Below are 12,314 nucleotides of genomic sequence, written 5' to 3'. Positions count from 1 at the left end.
CAAGCAAAACACAGACTGATATCTTTACCAGGATCGTGTGACTTAGACTTTATAAGGCTGTAGATTGGGAAAATAGCGAGACGAGCCCGAGGCAAGGAAAGAAGTCAGAGTCTTTTAGTATATAGATTTGTCACATAGATACCGAATGAGGTGCAGTTTCACAGACGAATCAGTTACAAAGTCATAGAGTACAGATGGAAATATTTTGTTAGATTTTTTTTGTGAGTTTTTATCACTCAGAAATCTAAAAGGATCACTAAAAAATACACAAGCATTGAAGGAATAAAGCACATGCTCAGCAGTTTATTCGATACTTAAATTAATAGATTATTTTGTGGTTGTCATAATTGTATGTCATTTAAATGGAATTGCATCATTATGGAGACCATTACTGTTTCTTAAAATGTTTACTTTCTGCAAACTGTGTTGCTTTATCCACGAGGGACTGAGCTAAACCGAACACACGACTGTGCTCCTGCGAGATGGTTGTATTTTGCTGAGAAGAGATGCAATTTTTTAGGTTTTAATCCCGTTGATATTTTGCGCCTTCCGTTGTTCAAATTTTATTATTGTTTTAGGCAACAATCATGTCTGGCCACATGCAGCTGGCAGCAGTCTCTGTTTTGTTCCATAGAAATAACTGCCAGAGTTCTATTAATAATGTTTGTCTGTGTCAGGAAAGAAAAGACACGCCTGCCATTTGCTGCTAGTCAAAGCAGGAAATCCAAGTGAGAAATATCGTTGTCTGGTACATATTCCAGCGAGCATCTTTTCCTCATAAACACTCAGAGATAACCAAACGGTCAGGCCGCAGTGTGAGAAAGAGATAGGTGTGGGCCCCTGGCCGGCTGTGGTGTGTTACTTTGCCTCGATTAGCACATGTAGGCATGTTCCTGAAAAGACTGCTGTGGACAAAAAACAGCCCTGATTCTCTAGACAAGAACAGAGGGAGAGATTTAAAGAAATCTAGCAAAATCCTTCATTGATTTAAATACCAACATGTATGACTTATTTTGATCCAATTTTCAGCAAATAAATATTTAAGAAATCCCAAAGACAAAGCAAACACTACTGCCGTAGATTATGTACATTTTGTCTATTTATCTTGGAGAAGAATCGGGGTACTAAGTGATCAATCAAGCAGACCACATGATGTTTGAAGTGATAAAGTGTTTGAAAATGTAAAAAACTTTGAACGATTTACACCACAATTGCTTTTAACAGATGCTTAATTAATGTGTTCTTGGTTGTGAAGGACAAAAGTTGGTCCCTTTTTTTCTAAAGAGAGCAGTGGATGCATTTGATTTTTTTTTTTTTAAACACCGGCCTCACCTCATTCATCACTGAAAAACTCTCACACCTACATCTTCGTTTGGTCTGATTCCACTCCAATTCCAGAAAACCAAACCAAAGGCACAACCGGTATGGACTAATAATGAATTGAGAATACCTTTTCTGTTGAATGCTGGGAATTGGTTATAAGTTTTGATATGTGTTTGTCATGTTAAGTTTATTCAATTGAAATACTAATTTATGTCTTTTAAGGTTTTCAACCTATCATTATGTTCATCATCTATCAAACAACTAATCTGATACAATAAAAAGAAAAACAATGCAACGTTTATGAGTGATAGAGTTGATTCCGTGTGCTTTAGAAAACAAGGTCTATGGAGTCGGGCAGGAGCTGGAGAAGACTAAAAGAAACTAACCACAGACCTCAGAGGGTATGGAGCTTTTTTTTTTTTTTGTCTCATTGCAGTTCCCCTGCGTTAGCTTACATGGGCGACTCATCCATCTGAATGCATGGGAGTTTAAGATAAACATGATTTGCTAACAAACAACTTTGAAAAACTTGCAAAGAGCCATCAAAGTTTTTTGTGTTGAAAATGGAAAAATGAGTCTATCTGTGAATGTTTGCATTTGGTCAATCTGTATTTGACACATTTAATGCATCTCTCATATTGTTAATTGGATTATTACCCTATGAAATTGATTAAAGTCCTGATTTCAGACTTGCCACCTAAGGTTGTCCTTTTTATCGTTTTGTTTTCAGGCGCTGTTTTAATAGCATGTTTTTCCATATCAACCAAAGCTCGCCCTGACTGCCTGTTTTCGCTCACATATCTGCACATCTGTAGGCTCCTGAATAAAAAAATGGAGTGAAACGCAGGAAAATAGAGGGAGGATGAAGAATGGCCTGCCTTCCAAACCACCTTTTCCCATAGATGCTTGTGAGAGTCAGCATTAACCCTGTTCCCCTGATATAAATTGTGGTTTGTAGGCACAGGCCTGGCACAGATGTTGACAGGCTCTATATTTATACTCCTCTCAGACAGCTTGTTTTGTGTAATATACACACATACTTCCATCTTCACTCCTCCCTGTCTTCTCGCTTTCACAGGAATGAGTCAAGGTAATGAATTTTGGATGAAAAAATGGTTTTCCCAAAGGGTGCATTACGGGTCAGACTGTCACTCAGTCGCTGCCGTACTGTGTGTAATTCTCCCCTCTAAACAAGGTCATGTTGTTCTTTATTCATTTACCCAACCAGAACAAAGAGGTAAAAGTTGTCCTATTTCCTAATGCCTTTCCTGGAACCATTTTCCCCAACAATTTGTAGATGGATGTTGGCCACACAAAGCTCAAAGTTTATCATGTGATGATCTCACACAGTTTGTGACCTAACCTCTGAGGCAGCACACCTTCTCCGTTTCCGTGGAAGACTTGGGTGGTAGGACACACGGAAACAGCAGTTTAGGGAGAGGTTTCCTGGAAGCACTAAGGCCAGACTCCATTCACATGACTTGACAGGAAACCAGGTGAGACAGGGCACCGGTGTACACTATGTCAACATGATTTCATTATTTTATTTTATGTTTTTTGGTTTTATAAGTTTCTCGAGAGTCAGTGGTTGAGAATGTGCAGTGTTCCCCCTTGCTGTATCACGGTTCAACTGTCTCGGTGTCGTTGTTTTGCGGATTTATTTCAGTGCAATTTTGCGTTTTTTTTTTTTTTTTTGCAGCGCATGTGTTCTGCGTCCTGATTGGCTGTTGACTTTGTCAATAATCACGGTAAGAACTATCTTTTGCTTCTTATCTTCATTTGATTTGATACATCATTAGAATTTTTTTAACTATATCTTCTCCCGTTATTTGATTTGAGCCGGCACGTGTGTTTTTTCACTTCTATTACACTTTTGATCCATCCTCTAATCTGATCTGTTTGTCATATTCCAGGGGTCTGCATCCTTCAACACTTAAAGAGCCATTCGGGTCAATTTCCCATAAACAAAAACCCAATAGGAGCCACAGAGTCCCACTTCACCCTTTAGAAAAGTAAGGCTCTCTATTGAACAGGTGAGCTGAATGTTTATTGAGAACGTTCCAAATGTTTGGAAGCGCCTTTGATTTACGGCTTATTAATGTTTTATTCATTGACTGGTGGCTTACAGGATCTCTGCAGCCCGTTGATGAAGCCATCAGTATCCCTGCAGCTGTCCACCTCAATCCTTTCTTCCTCCACCAAATAAATGCTCCACATCTTTCATCTTCAAGCTAGGCTCCGATAAACAGACAACTTTGTTGTTTTTTTTTTGTTTTTCATTAATTTATGACTTTTTTTTCTGCTAAACGTAACACTTTTTCTCTTGCAAATTTACGTGTTTTAAAGTAGTTAGAGAAATTTACGAGAAAAATAATACATTTAGCCTAAGACTGATAAAGTCATAAATATGACTTTCTTCTTGTAATTTAACAGTCATGACTTTTTTTCTCGTAAATTAAGACTTTAAAGTTGTAAAATTGTTTGTAAACTGACCTTAAAACTAATTTGTAACATTTACATAGCAGGATTTACTGGAGAGCTTTTTCCTTACATTGACCTTTTCTAAACATTTAGAAAACAGCCTGAACTGCTGTTTATAGCATTTTAACAGTTACAACTGAGCAGTGGCGAAGCTAGAACATTTTATGTAGGGGGTGGGAGGGGGGCAGAAGACTTTGGAAGGGGGCAAATGAGAACAGCAGAGTGGAAGGCCATAACAAATGAAAGGATTCAAACAGTTGTATGTATTCTATATGCTTCTTTCAGCATTTGCAATGCTGAAAGAAGTTTGTATGAATGAGTTTTTAATATTTGTCAATTACACTAATTTTGACTCAAATTGAGGGGCGAGTGGGTGAGCAGAACTGAGGAGTGTCAAAACAAGTCCTCAGCAGACGTTTTTGTCTGCAGACACACTAGCTTGGTGTTAACTGTCATTCTTGGCAGCACGCAGCATACTGTGCGAACCGTGCTTTAATGAATCGAAAAATCCACTCGAGAAGGTAGACTGAGAAGAGTCACATTAAGTTAAAGGACCTCCGTTATTTGGGCTGAGGTTCAACTCCCATAAAAACAGATTTAGTTACCCCTCAGAGGCCACGGTTCCACTGCTCTTCTGAGTACTTTGTAACTTCATCTGCCTAACCCTAACGGCGAAATGACTCGGGTTTGGAGAAGGTCATGATTTTGGATCGAAATGCATCTTCTAGTGTTAAAACTGCATGTTGAAAAATGATTGAATCAGCTCATTGTTTTGACGCAGAGAGGTCCCAACAAAGCAGCATATGACGGGGGCCCCCTAGGGGGGCCTTGCTTGGTCAGTGCTCACAATAAGTTAGGGATATTATCTATGTGAAGGATTTTCCTATTTGGGCTGAATTTTAATGAAATACATAAAAGTTCTGTTTGGTATTACTGATAAGGAAGGGAGAAGAAGCACTAATTTTATTAGTTTAATATTTATTACTCCAAAAATGATGACAATAACAAAAATTGACCATGTCTATAGCACATATGTCCACCATTTGCTAAGACATCTTGACAGTGATGTCTCCTGTTCCTCACTAGCCTCATGATCCACTCTTCCACAAGAGCTTCAAGTAGTTCTTCCAGGTCACTTAGGGGTGGGGTACGATCATGCAGTCTCTACTTTAGGTGGTCTCAGACGTGCTCTATGGGGTTCAGGTCAGGGGGACATTGCTGGTCCATATGAGGCATTCCCACTTCCTGAAGTCTAGCAGTGACAATTCTGGCAGCATTATCATCCGTGAACAGAAGGTTAGGGGTTTGCTGGTGGAATTGGGGGAGGATTATGGGTTCTATGATGTCTCTGAGGTAAGAACGTGCGGTGACTGGGCCATCTATAATAACTAAATCGGTTTTGCACTGACTGGTGATGACTGTTGCACCTCCTTCACCAAAGTAAACCTGATGGTGTCTTGGTGTCAGTGGAGTCACCTGCATCGGTCGTCTGGCACTCACGTCAAAGCAGTGGAAGCGGTTGTGAATGGTTTGTCTGAAAACCCTTGTGCCTCTCACATCTGGTAAATGGGCCTGCAGCTGTGTGGCGTTTGTAATACCATGTCTGAGGTCAGAGGTCCTTAGGATCTGGTCATGGTTGCGGTCTGTCACTGGCGGGGCTCCACTCCTGGGTTTGTCACAAACTCTGCCAGCAGTTCTGGGTCTTGATAAAAGCCTGCTGCTGACACTTTGAGACAAGTTAACCTGCAACATCTGACTGTCTATTAACCAACCTGACGATGCGCTATGACCAGGCAGTGCTGCTCGTCGTGTATTTATGACTGTTTGAATGAGGAACCTGGTATACCACACTGAAAAGCTTTGTCTTTTAGAAACTGTTCTTGTGGCTTTAACCCTTGTGCTATCCCAGGCACTTTAACATTGGGAGTTGGGTCATCTAGACCCACTAGACAGTGCGCTGAACCTTTTTTCTTCAATGATTTGTGATCTTCACTGGTGTCCATGGATTACATGAAATCCTTCCAACTTTATCCACCTTTGTCATGGTAGGGAGAACACGTCAAAGTAAGGGTGGGGTCATATGAGATAGCACAAGGGTTAAAGATCCAGACACACTGAACCACTAGAAAACACCGGATGTCTATCACCTCAGTACAACTTTCCTGGAAATCTGTGAAATGAAACAAACACAGTGTAGATGACATGCACTGAGTTTATCATAATATCTCAAACTTATTGTTAGAGATACACTAAGTGTTTGTGTTTAGCAAACATTGGGGAGATCCAGACACTGACCAGCAAAATATGCAAGTTTTTAACTTCATGCTTTCTGTTTGCTTCTTCTTAGCAGTATCGCTAGTGGAACTGCATGACTTTCTATAGGTGAAGTGGTTCCTCCTGAGAGAGCTGTGTGTCAAAGCACAAATACAATAAATTCAGGTGTGAAACTTTTCTGCATTTCCTAAAAAGTCTGCATTTTTGTTGTTGTTTTTATTTGCTGTTAAAGCATGATGATTACTTCTTCATCCTGTGGTGTCATTGCTTCATGGCATCGTTTTGATTTTTAGATTTTCATGCAAACATCTCAGGGTGAAAAAGATTACATTTTCTCCAGCAAAACTTAACAAGAGACCTGATAATGTTACAACATATTAAAAAGAAACAAAAAAAAAACTTTATTTACTCATAATAATTGCTAAAAAAAAAGCTCTTTTTTTAGAGAAGTGCAGTTTCTTGTACCCACAGACAGACACAAGTGAAACAAAAACTCCACTGGTCACTAGATAACTGTCAGGAATGTGACTCTGGTGACTGTTTAATAGTGTCAGTCGGTGAGACAACATGCTGCAGTCCCAGCTCATGGCTAAAGGTCTTAAAGGATTGCATCACAATTCTGACTGTTTAGTAGTTGTGCGTTAATATTGACTGATTAAGGATGAAAAAAAGAAAACAAAAAGGATTTTTGATTTAGTGAAAAACCCATTCTGATGCTTTGATGAAAATTGTGTTTCCGCATACAACTCAGAACCAAATTTTTGATGAATGCCTGCTGCTCTGCAGAAACTGTCTTAGAAAACAACAAAGGTTTTTTGCTAAAACTGGCATAATCATAATAAAAAGACCACTGAACACTTTAAAAGTAGCTCAAACAATGATTGAAGTGGGACTTGGAATTCTAGATTAGAGAAATGAACATTGCAGACAAAAGAAGAAATCCGACTTTGCTGTTGCAGTATTTTAAACTATTGTTGGAAAAAAATAACTTGAGCTCAGTGAGGAAAGATATGCTTTAGCGGGTCTGTAAATCACACTCTGTTAAGTTTTGAATGTTATTTTCCCTTTGGTCAGTTGTAACTTTTTTTGATGTATTTTTGTGCATCATTAAAAAAACATTTAAAGTCAATTTTGATAATAAAATGTGAGTTTAAGCACTGTTAAAAAAGACATTACGCGTGTTGCAATTTCCCCTCCCGTAGCCCAACAGTGGCTGGGATAGGCTCCAGCAGCCTCAAGACCCCAAAAGGAATTGAGTAACTTTAGAAAATGGATGGATGGATGGATGGATGGATGGATGGATGGATGGATGGATGGATGGATGGATGGATGGATGGATGGATGGATGGATTGCATTTTCTATTTTGCAAAAGATTTCACCCTTTACAGCTGGAAAATTAACAGAGATTTAAATAAGTTGCTTCTAGAAAAAAGAGGTGCCTAATTTAAATTTGGCCAAAGCTGGAGGCCACCATAACTTTACCAACGGCAGAAATTTGAAGACAAGACAAAATCTCATTATCTTTGTTTTTTGTGGTAAATTTGTTCACGGTCAGCAGGGCCATATTTGCTTCCTCCTCCTGATTTTAAAACTTCATGTCCTGTTTTTGAGGTTTTCCGTGTTCATCAGATTTGTCCTGCATTTTGTTTCTAGATTTTAAGATTTTTGAGTTCTCGTTGAGTTCTGGTTGTTTTTTGAACTCGATGGCGGTGGTTCTACTCGACATTTTCACAAAACCAATCAATTAAAATATTTTCTTTAGATTTCAATTGTTAGATTTTTGTGTGTTTCGTCACGTGTTTATTTCTCCTTGGTTAAGCTATGATGAAGTGGTCTTGGTCTCTCATCTAGCGCACCTTCCTGGAGGAAGGGCAACCCAGCTGAGAGGCGTAGACTGGTGGTCCAAGAGATACGCCGGGAAGAGGAAGACCTGTGGGAGATGGAGGCGTCCAGGGCAAGCTTTGTAATTAGGGCTACTTATGATGTCTTGCCTTCTCCTGAGAACCAAAACCAGTGGTATGGCGAATACCCCTCAAACTCTTTATGTCAAAACCCAGCAACATTGAAGCACATCTTGGTGGGATGTAAGATCAGCCTCAGTCAAGGCCGTTACACCCGGCGACACAATGTGGTGCTAAGGTGTCTGGCAACAGTGCTGGAAAGACAGAGAACAAGCGTGAACGCCCTTCCTCAAGCATCATCTCATCGGCAGCTAATAACTTTCGTCCGAGAGGGCCAAGCCACCTTCAACACCACCAGTGCAGCTGACATTGGACAGCTAGGTAAAGCACGGGACTGGAAAATGCTGGTGGATCTGGACAAAAAACTCTGCTTTCCACCAACCTTCGACCAGACTTTGTACTGTGGTCATCAACGCTCAAGCTCGTATACATCATAGAGCTCACAGTACCCTGGGAGGGTGCAGTAGAGGAGGCTTATGAAAGGAAGATGCTGAGTTATGCCGAACTCGCAGCAGACGCCAAAGAGCAAGGCTGGAGTGTGACGGTACGCCCAGTCGAAGTAGGCTGCAGGGGTTTTGTGGCCACCTCAACATCCAGGCTACTCAGGGAGATGGGAGTGTGAGGGAAGGCTCAAAGGCAGGAAAATAAAGACCTCTCCCAGGCAGCTGAGGAGTGGAGTCATAGGCTGTGGATCAAGAGGAAGGACCTGACCTGGGGCTCCAAATGTCTGGAGGCTGATGGGGGTGAACCTGGGACGCTGGGATTCACTGCTGAACCCTCTGGAGGTGTCTTGGGCCTATCAGTGAAACAATGAAAAAGGAGGGCACCCACTTGAAAACCCAAAAGATGTCACCATTCATTTGCTTATCACAGTGACTCATCAGTGCCTTAGTATTTATTCAGGGATAATAACATCTAGTCCTATAAAACAGACCATGATCACAAATGCAACTCTGTCTGCGCGTTGGCGTGGTCATGAATACAGACGGCGTCACTCAGACAGAGATGACATCATACGTTGTCACAATGATGTATTGTTTGTTTTCATCTCGGCATCAGCCTCAATCCATCAAGACGCAGGTCTCGGAGTTGCTGTGGTGCAATCAATGCCACGATGAGTTTGGTGCAGGATCAATGCTATTTATATACAGGACATGGCTGGGCCCGTCAGATTAGTCATCGGCGGGCCCCAGGCCAATGTTAACAGCCCTCGTTGAGTGCCCGCACTGCTACTGTTTGATTTCTAACAATGGGTGGGACGGCAGCAAGGGGACAGCGGGTGACTGGAGGGTGGCAGTCTGAACATCCGACGATTTTTGGAATCTTGGAGCCCCTTCTATGAGTTAATCATCGTGCTTACGCCTTCCTCCTACCCGCCTGTCACTTGACTGTCACCGAGCAATCTTGAAATATGCAAAACAATCTTGGATTTAGGTCCCTGGGCATTTTCGGATATGTGACTGTAGTCTTAGAATTTTTGCAAATGCAAGATATTTCTTCCTTAATAGAAAAATAAATCACTGACTGCTCGTAAATCAAACCTTTAGTCTACATTCAAAGTGTCTTCCAACCATAACTCTAATGTATAAAATCCTTTTTGTAAAACAAAGTTCTTAACATTCCTGGCAAAGTCAAAAAATTAAAATGAAGACTCGAAAATAGCCAGGCGTTTTGGCTTTGGTAGAACGGGCCCCAACTGAAAAAAGAATGGGAAACGGGACATTCGTGCATAAAAAAAAAAAAAAAGCTTTTGTGGATCTGTCAAGATCAACCTTTTATCTAAGTTCACACAGCTGTGGGCAACAGGTGTTCAAGCGGCCATGTCTGATGAAAAGTCTATGTAAACACAGATTTAGGGCTTCCGAGTTTAAAATTCTCTCGTTCAAGTTTTTACAACTGTTTTTTTGGCTCCTTGTATAAAATGTGTTTCAATTAAATGCCTGTTGCAAGTTAAGATCAGTTCAAACCTTGACCCCTGAAAGACTCGGATCTGGTAGTGATGTATGAATGGCCTCCCTCTTAATTAACAGAAGTGCCGACCATTTGAAAATTGATCACAGAGGAAAAAGGAATAATTGCCGTTTGGGTCCAGCTTTCATTCTGTGACACCAAGTCTTTAATATATCGGAATACAGCTGTGAAAGAACATGCCTGGAGCGAGATTCCAGAGGTTTTCACTGCTTCAGCATTTCATAAAAAGCCTCTTACAACTGTAGGTGGCAGACATGTACTAGTAAACAGTAAAAAGATGAAGAAGCCCCTTCCTGCTGGTCCAGTGTGAACCCCATCGGTTAAATGCATTCTGAAGAACTCGCTCCATGCCTGGTGTGTCCGTAGCTTCAGAAACATGAATGTAATGCAAGTGTGAAGTATTTATCACTGAATCCAGTTTCACTTATAGAATTGATTTTAATGTATTTGTAAAGCGGCAACACACAACTGTCTCTAAATGTGCAACACAAAAAGCCAAAAAAAACCACCAACCTTCAGGACAGTTATTGCAATAATCTGATTTATTACAGATAATTCCAATAAAGATTGGTTATCTCAATAAATTACATTAAAGGGTTTTCGGTAACATGTCTGTACTATGCAAACAAAAGGAGACATTGAAGAGGAAACCTTTTTTGTGTTGGATGAGCTAATTCCAAAAGTTTGAAAGCATTTTGATGCATTCTCACATTGTCAGGGATAAAGTAAGAGTCAGCAAGTCTAACCAGGGCAGGTCAGGCTAGCTAGCCAATGTTGGGCTGTGAAAAAAACAAAATAGAACCAATTGTATAATAATTCAGACTCAATAAACTTGGGTTTTACATGATTGTGATTTAACTGTGACAAAAATGGCTCCAGAAATAGCTGTCAAGATCACGTCTCTGCAAGTCAACATGGCAGCACAGATTAGATTAGAAAATTTTTTTTTCTTTTTTTTCTGAAGAACCAGGGTGGTGACATTTACACTCAACATGATTTGATGAAACTGTCAAGCACACGTTATGGAGGGAGAGAAAGTAGCTTCTGATCCACAGGTTTTCAATAACATAAATGCTAAGTTGGGCTGCCCATACAGTCGCAGGGTTAGGGTTAGTATTTCATTTGATGAAGCTCCCACTGTAGTTTTCTGGCACATGCACCAAGTAAGGTACAATGCCCGACGAGGTGTGCATTATAAGAACTGAATGGACGATGCTGTGGCGTGAAGCATGCGACAGGAAGCATTCCTCTTAACCCTTGTGCTATCCTAGGCACTTTGACATTGGGAGTGGGCTCATCTGGACACCACAAGACGATGCGCTGAACCTTTTTTCTTCTATGATTTGTGATCTTCACTGGTGTCCATGGATTACATGAAATCCCCTTCACCTTTATCCACCTTTGTCATGGAAGGGATAAAACGTCAATGTAAGGGTGGGGTCATCTGGACCCCATAAGGTAGCACAAGGGTTAAGCAGCAAAAGGAAGTGGTATATAAGCTAGACTTCACCTCTTACCACTTGTTTTTGCCCAGATGATGAAGCAAAAGTTTGTTTCAAAGAAACAAACTCCACAAATAATTTTTCTGGATTGCTTTTATTTCAAGAAAAATCCACCATTAACTCTGATCAAGAAATGGGTATCAACATACAAAAAAAAAGTATTTCGTTAATTATTAATACAATTATTTATCATCATGTTTTTTCTGTGTCAAGCACAAACAAGATAGAAAGACAGACAATAAAGTATTTCAAATTAAAGACAACATTGGTGTTGATGATAACATTTGATAGAGTTACTGGCATGTCCATCATAGAGACATTTGAAGACAGAGGTCTTTTCTACTGGCTTGCTGTTTTGATAGACTGTGGAATAATGATAAAAAGATAGCCACTATTACGTTTTATACCACAATCCGGGTTAATACTAGATTCTGATTGGCTGCAGTGTGTCCATTAAAAAGTGATAATAAACAGCTAAAAAAAGGCTTTCTGGTCACATAGCCTGACCGTTCAACACCACTGCGCTGGCCTCAACTCCAGTTAGTAACGTGTTGCACTGGGGATCAACCAGTCCACTTCTTTTATAAAACAACTTTAACCTGAAAAAAATACAAATATTTGATTTTATATTTAATTCTTTCGAAGGTGACCATAGTATAAGTGGAATAATGCCCTTTAAGGTGGCCACTTTCAGAAATGAATGGACTTTGCAGACACAACTGTCTGATGGTTCACGCCTCCCCATTGTCCTTTAATTTCTAATAAAAGACACCGGCATCACAACTTACTCATTTGACACCC

The sequence above is a fragment of the Oryzias latipes genome, chromosome 11 (genome assembly GCF_053564925.1).
Source record: "Oryzias latipes strain Hd-rR chromosome 11, Olatipes_Hd-rR_3.1".
NCBI classification, from domain to species: Eukaryota; Metazoa; Chordata; class Actinopteri; order Beloniformes; family Adrianichthyidae; genus Oryzias; species Oryzias latipes.
The sequence above is the reverse complement of the archived record's forward strand: the minus strand, read 5'-3'. Positions refer to the sequence as shown.